This window comes from Petaurus breviceps, unplaced genomic scaffold (assembly GCF_028583685.1).
Source record: "Petaurus breviceps papuanus isolate PSGF00001 unplaced genomic scaffold, PetGlider_PUasm1.0 90903, whole genome shotgun sequence".
Classification (NCBI taxonomy): domain Eukaryota; kingdom Metazoa; phylum Chordata; class Mammalia; order Diprotodontia; family Petauridae; genus Petaurus; species Petaurus breviceps.
In genome coordinates this window covers 11,975,655-11,983,244 of record NW_027187376.1, presented here as the reverse complement: position 1 = coordinate 11,983,244, position 7,590 = coordinate 11,975,655, and the positions used below count along the sequence as shown (strand labels likewise).

Sequence of the window (7,590 nt, the reverse complement as noted above, 5' to 3'; positions counted from 1 at the left end):
TGCTGGCAGATTACCGGGCCAGAGGAGGAAGGATACAGCAGAAAAATACAGACCCTTTTGTTCAGTCAAAGGATGTATCAGATAATTCTGGTGGACGATCTGGAAGCAAAACTGAGGGAGATGAAGATAGAATCCCGAGTCAGAGTGATGCAGTATGGTCCACAAAGGTAGGTGAGAACTTGTCGTGACATTTTAAGTCTTTTTTTTTTTTTTTAAGCAAACATTTCAGAGGGTATAAATTCATGAAATACTTTCCTTCTTAATTTTAATCTTATTTGACTTAAGCATGTCAACTCCAATGCTGATTATTTAAGTAATAAGAACAAATCAAGTAATAAAGTAGCATTAATAATTTGACAAGCCACACAGGAAAATTTATAAGATGTTTTTGGGATAAATTTGGTTAGTTTATAATAAACTTCAGAATAGTTAGAGAGTGGGGCCTGGAGTCAGGAAGACCTGGGTTCAAATGTGGCCTCAAACACTTACTGGCATTGTGATGCCAGACAAGTTATTTAATCTGTTTGCTTCAGTTTCCTCATCTGTGAAATGGAGATAATAATAGCACGTACCTCTCAGGGTTGTTTTGAAGCTCAAATGAGGTAACACTTGTAAGGTGCTTAGCACAGTGCCTGGCATGTAACATGTGCTATGTTATTGTTGTTCAATCATTTTCAGTTGCGTCCAACTCTTTGCAGCCCCATTTGGGGTTTTCTTGGCAGAGGAACTGGAGTGATTTGCCATTTCCTTCTCCAGCTCATTTTACAGATGAGGAAACTGAGGCAAGCAGGGTTAAGTGACTTGCCAAGAGTCACATAGCTAGTACATGTGTGATGTCAGATTTGAACTCAGGAACATGAATTTTCCTCACTCCAGGTCTGACACTATCTACACCACCTGGCTGCTCCTAGCTATGTAAATGTTGGCTAACATTATTATTAACTGTGAAGATTATTAGAGCTGGGTGATACCTCAAAGCCCAGTACCCTCATTTTCAGGTAAGAAAACCAGCCAAGTGACCTGCTTCAGATTACACAGTTAGTTTCTGGCAATATTCAAACTTAGCAAATTTTTGAGCCCAGTTTTCTGTCCACTATATCATACTCCAAATAAGATCTCTTTGGAAATATGAGATGGACTTGACTGTAATAGGTACTAAGAAAATACATATTCAGTGAATCAAAACATTTAATAGTGTCCAGAGGTTTGTAGTACAGTTTTGTGTAGCTTTAAAACTTTGAAAAAATTTATGTTAATGTTTTATTGTTATTTTTGTGTTTTATACTAGTCACTTTCCTTTATCTTTCCCATCCCTCTGTAGATCTCTACCTTTAAACAATAAAAAAGGCAAAACCAGTGTCTAACTGTATATGCAGTTTTTTCACACCTCTACACTACTACCTCTCTACTAAGGAAAGATTTTTTTTTGAGGGCAATTGAGGTTAAGTAACTTGCCCAAGGTTACACAGCTAGTTTTGTTTTTTTTGTGTGTGTGGGTGTTAAGTGTCTGTGGCTGTAACTGAACTTGGATCCTCCTGACTCCGGAGTTGGCGCTTTACTTACTGCACCACCTAGCCGCCCCAAAAGATTTTTTTTTAATGTCCAGTAGACTTTTAAGCACCTTCAGGGGAGAAGAGACTTTTGTGTTTGCCATTTTATCCCTAGTGCTTTGTACAGTGTACAGTATATTAAAGATTATATTAACATAATATAAACTGATTTTAATAGCCTAACACAGTGCCTGGCACATAGTAGGTGTTTAATAAATGCTTATTCCTTTCCCTTTCCCATTATCATTATCATCATCATGATAATTATAGCTAACATTTCTATAGTGCTTTACTAATCCTCCCAACAGCCTTGCAAAGTAGGTGTGAACATTATGCCCATTTGACAGATGAGAAAACAGACCAGACAGGTTAAGTGACTGTCACACAGCTAAGTCTGTGAGGCAGGATTTGAATTTAGGTCTTCCTGACTCCTGGTTCAGCACTGTAATCACTGGACCACCCTAGTTGTCTACATTCAGTAGATGGTTGTTGAATTAAACTGAATCAAATCTTTCTTCCAGAACCAAGATTGTTCATTACATTTAGAGTGGATTTTATGACCCTTTAGGATTGTTTTCATTTATATGATAGATATTTTATTCTCCTGGTTCTCTTTACTGCATCAGTTAGTAGAAGTCTAAGCATGACTCTGAGACTTCCTCAAGTTAACCAAACTTTATACTGCAACAATGTTCCATTAGATTTTAGTTCCAAAATTTATTCTACTAGTATCCAAATGATGGGTACTCGTTTTGTTTCTGTTTTTTTGTGCTTCAAAAAATGCCATGAACGTTTTTCTTTATATGGTATTCTGCTTTCTAATATATGCCCTTGTCTAGGATTGCTGATTCTCAAAGTGTATATGAATAGTTTAGTAATTTTTATCATAAAATTCCAGAGTTCTTGAACTGATTCATAGCTTCACTAGTGACTGACTTTTTATAGGTCCTCCAGCAAGGACTATTTCTATTTTTTGTCACCTTTGCTAAATTGCTCTGTCAGGTAAAAAGCCTGAGGTGTTTTCATTTTCACTCTTTTTTTTTTTTTTACATTTTTGGAGGGGGGAAGGCAGGGTAATTGGGGTTAAGTTACTTGCCTAAGGTCACACAGCTAGTAAGTGTTAAGTGTCTGAGGCTGGATTTGAACTCAGGTCCTCCTGATTCCAGAGCCAGTGCTCTCTATTCACTGCACCACGTACCTGCCCCTGTTTTCCCTTTTCTTATCAGTAACTAGAACATTTTTATGTGTTTATTGGTAGGTTGCATTTCTTCTCTTAAAAACTATTCTAATCCTTTGTTCTCTTGCCCGTTGCAAAATAATTTTTAGTCATATTTGTGTCAGTTCTCCGAATATTTTGGATATCAAGCTTTTATAAAAGACTTTGGTGAAAAGATGTTTTTCCTGCATGACAACTTGTTACTTTCTAGCTGCATTGATTTTGTTGGTCCCAAAGCGTTTATATTTTATATACACAAGGACATTATAGTATACTTGCTAGAGGCAGCCCTTAGAGTCAGGAAGACCTAGATTTAGGTCTTTTTGCTTGCTAGGAAATTTAGTTCTTGACTGAGCCTTTTCATAGTTTTTTTTAACTTTTACCATACAATTCACTCACTTCCCTGTATTTTATTAGATTTGTGACCATAGGCAAATCATTTATTTCCCCAGCAATTCTCTGAGGCTTTAAGTTAGAGATAATTGTTTTCTAAGTGGGGCATTTGCTGGTTTATTTATCTCCAGTCTGTTCGAAAAGGTCAGGATTAACTGCCCTCCTAACCCCAACAAAACAAAATAGCACAACACAATAAAACCTTATCTTTATAGTGAATAATGTTTTTAAGGTTTGCAACTATCTGTGAGGTAGGTACCTTAAGTATTATTATCCCCATTTTAAAGGTAAGGCAAGTGTGACTCATTAAGGTTAAATGACTTGTCCAAGTACATATAGCTGATTATATGGGGAAGTAAGCAAACATAGGGCAGTATATACAAGGGAGTATATAATTAATTAATGGGTAAATTGTATGGTAAAGACCTGACCTGCACAACTTGGCAGTAGGTAGGGGCCAAAATGAAAATAGACTAAATTTCTTCAGGGCTGCAGATAGGTTAAACTAGAGACAGACTGATGGTGGCTGGTAGCCATGGGTCATGTGACAAACAGGAGAGTGTGCAGCAGTAGCTCTGCATTTTTTGCAGGCCAGCAAAGTCTTTTGGTGGACCTTAAGTGACCTGTGTCTTACGTAGTACAGGTCTGTTAATACTATAGAAGTTCAGAGAAGGTAGAGAACTGTTGAAAGCTAGAGTTCCTAGGGAAGTTTTCATGGAGGAATTAAGACTAGAGTGGAGCCTTGAAGGGTTAGATTTATTTAGTAGGAGGAAGAAGATAGGACATTACAGATGAAGGTAGGAATGAGGAGAAAAGGTGTAGCAGAAATGAATACGGTATGTGTGTGGACTAATGGAGAAATTAATTTTGCTATATTAGAGAGAGGTTATCATAGTAGAGGAAAATTGTTTGAGAATATAAACTCCTTGAGTTTAGAGATTGTATCATTCTTTATATTTCTGTCTCTAGCAACTAGCCCAGTGCCTGGCACATAGTGGGTGCATAATAAATGCTTGTTGATTGATAGGTATGATGGGTTCAGGTTATAGGGGACCTGGAACATCAGGCAATTTAGATTTGGTACAGTAGGAAATAAGAAGCCTTTGAAGGATTATGATCAGGTAAATGGTGAAATAAATGCTATTTCAATATAATCTTACTTTTAAGTATTAAGAAAGCCTTTCCTTTTTAAAAAATATTTATATCTTTGTCACTTGCTTCCCATTGTATCCCCTCTACTCTCTCTTAGAGAGTTATTTATTTATAATAAAGAATTTTTAAAAAAGAAAGGGGAAAAAATGTTCAGCAAAACAAACCAGTTTATCAGACTCATCTGGTGTTATATATATTTCCATACCAATGATTCTCCTGCCTCTGCAAAGAAAGGGGGGTAGGAAGGGGCAGACAGTCTCTCATATCTCTTTGGGACTTAATTTTGGTTAGTATAATTTTGAAACACTGAATTTTTTTGCTTTCTTTTATGGTTTTGGAGTTAGATTGTTTTCCTGATTCTGCTTATTTCACTCTTCATAGTTAAAATGTTTTTGCCATACTTCTGTGTATTCATTATGTTCATGGTTCCTTTTATTTATTTATTTATTTTTGATTTTCTAAACTTAAATAGCATCCAGAGGAGCAATTTATTAAAATGCAGAACATAAAGAAGTTGTATATGTGTAATTGTGAATCTCCATTTCACACATCTTAACTTAAAAACGGTATATAACAAATCTCACATTTTATATTCTTTAAACTTAAAAAAAATGTGTATTTTATTTTTTCAGTTAACAAGCATTTATTTTCTCACCCAACCCTTTCCTCCTTAAAGAAAAAAAAGGAAAAGAAAAAAGCTTTGTCACAAATATGCATAATCAAGCAAAATATATTCCTGCAGTGTCTATGCCCCAAAATATGTCTCACTCTTCATTCAGTCTATCATCTCTGTCAAGCAGTAGATGGTATGCATCATTAGTTCCCTTGTCATTGATCCTAGTATTGGTTGACATTCTTAAATAGTTAAAAGCTGTTTTTCTTTACTATGTTGTTATATAAATTGTTATCCTGGTTCCATTTGTTGCTTTCAAAATTGTCCTGCTTATTTGTGCTTCCACCTGAATGTCTTTCTGCTCTTTTCTTTCACAGCATTAAAAAAAAGTTTTAATAGCCCATTTTTATTATAGTATCACTTTTGGTAATCTCTCCTCTTGCCTAATCTCTAGCCATAACCTAATTAGAAACTGAGAAGAAAAAAAAGCTTCTTCTAACTAATAAGCATATTCAAACAAAATGAACAAAAGGACCATGACCAAAATATATGTTATTCCTATGCACTTTGAATCCATTATGTCTCTGTCAGCATGTGGGTAATTTTATAGCTCCTTTAGAGACTTGGTTAGTCTTTGCATATATCAGAGTTCCAAGTATTTTTTTTTGAAAGGTTGTTTTCCTCGTATAACTTGCTTTCCTGAATTTTTTCAGTTCGTTTCAATTCATACTACCCAGGATTCTCTTCTGTTTTCCTCTCTTGTTATTTTAAAGTTTATGGACATTTTAGTCACTTTACTTGCATAATTCCAACTAACTTTCCAAAATGGTTTTACCAGTTCATAGTGTCATCAAAACTATATCTCTTCCTCTACCCCTTTTAGCACTGATTATGTCTGGTTTCTCATTTTTGGAGGTATGGGCTGTTAGTTTCAGCATTCTTTCTTTTTTTTTGGTAGTTTATTTGTTTTTTAGTTTACAGCATTCTTTTCCACAAGATTTTGAGTTACAAATTTTCTCCCCATTTTTCCCCTACCCACCACTCTAAAAGAGTGATCCCACTGAATATCCCCTCCCCCAATCTGCTCTCTTATATCTTCCCCATACCCCCTCTGATTTTCCAGTAGGGCATGGTGGATCTCTTTGCCACAGTGCCTGTATATCTTATTTCCCAGTTACATGTAAAATAATAATAATAATTATATATATATATATATATATAAATTTAAACATTTGATTTTAAACCTTTGAATTCCAGATTCATTCCCTACATCCCTCGTCACTGACCCTTACTGGGAAGATAAGCAATTCAATATAGGTTGTACATGTGTAGCTATAAAAAACATTTCCATAGTAGATATATTGTGAAAGGCTGCTGACTATATTTCCTTCCATCCCATCCTGCCCCACCCCCCACTCATTCCCTTTCCCCCTACTCTCTTGTAGGGTGAGATACCCTATTTAGTGTGTTTGTCATTCCCTCCTTAAGCCAAATTCATTGACAATAAGGTTAGTCTATTTTTTTTTTTAAAGCAATTGGGGTTAAGTAACTTGCTCAAGGTTACACAGCCAGGTGTTTCTGGGTGGGTGCTAAGTGTCTGAGACCGGATTCGATCCCAGGTCATCCCTACTCTGGGGCTGGTGCTCTTACTCACTGTGCTACCTGGCCACCCCTGAGTTAGTCTATTTTTTAAGGTGTTCTTTTCTTTTTTTTTTTCATTTCAAATGCTTTATTAACTTCTGATTTACATCATTCATTTCCACCAGATTTTGAGTTACAAATTTTCTCCCAGATTTTCCCCTACCCACTGCCCCAAAATAGCGGTCCCACAGGATATCCCCTCCTCCAATCTGCTCTCTCCCATATTTTCTCCCATACCCCTTTTGACTTTTCCAGTGGATCTCTATGCCCCAGTGCCTGTATATCTTATTTCCCAATTACATGTAAAATAGTATGGAATATTTGATTTTAAAACTTTGAATTCCAGATTCAGTCCCTTCCTCCCTTGTCACCCACCCTTACTGGGAATATAAGCAGTTCAGTATAGGTTGTACATGTGTGGCTAATACAAAACAATAACATAGTAGATATATTGTAAAAGACTGACTATATTTCCCTCCCTCCTATCCCACCTCCCACTTGTTCTATTCTCTACTTTGATCGCTTCCCTTTTCAAAAGTGGGTGCTTTCAGCTTCCCTCCCCCCAAGCCTGCCCTACCTTCCATTATCCCCCCTTTCATCCCCTTCCCCCCCTACTCTCCTGGAGTGTGAGATACCCTGTTTAGTGTGTATTTCATTCCCTCCTCAAGCCAAATTCAATGGGAATAAGGTTGACCCATTCCCTTTTGCCTTCCTGTTCTTCCCCTCCATTGTAACCATTTTCCCTTGCCTCTTCTATATGAGATAGTTTACCCCATTCTGTCTCTCCCCATCTCCTCTCATTATATTCCTCTCTCACCTCTTAATTTCACCTTTTAAGTATCATGCCTTCCTGTTAAATTGGTCCTGTGCCCTCTATCTATGTATACCTGTAAACATATATACACACATTCACATATGTATTCATATGCCCATATACCCTCATATATAGACACATATATATTTCTATTCCCTTCAACTAATGAGAAAAGTTTCATAAGTTACAATTATTGTTTTTCCCTGTAGGA

The 7,590-nt window shown here is 36.4% G+C and overlaps 1 protein-coding gene across 1 annotated transcript in view; it reads left to right on the top strand.

The window, feature by feature from the left end:
• Window positions 1-202: 202 nt before the first annotated feature.
• Window positions 203-7,590, top strand: part of LOC138151686 (1-phosphatidylinositol 3-phosphate 5-kinase) — a 64,667-nt gene continuing 57,279 nt past the window's right edge. Inside the window, exon 1 of the mRNA XM_069075257.1 lies at window positions 203-998. The gene's annotated coding sequence lies outside the window, so the exon portion shown is untranslated. The remainder of the gene's footprint in view (window positions 999-7,590) is intronic.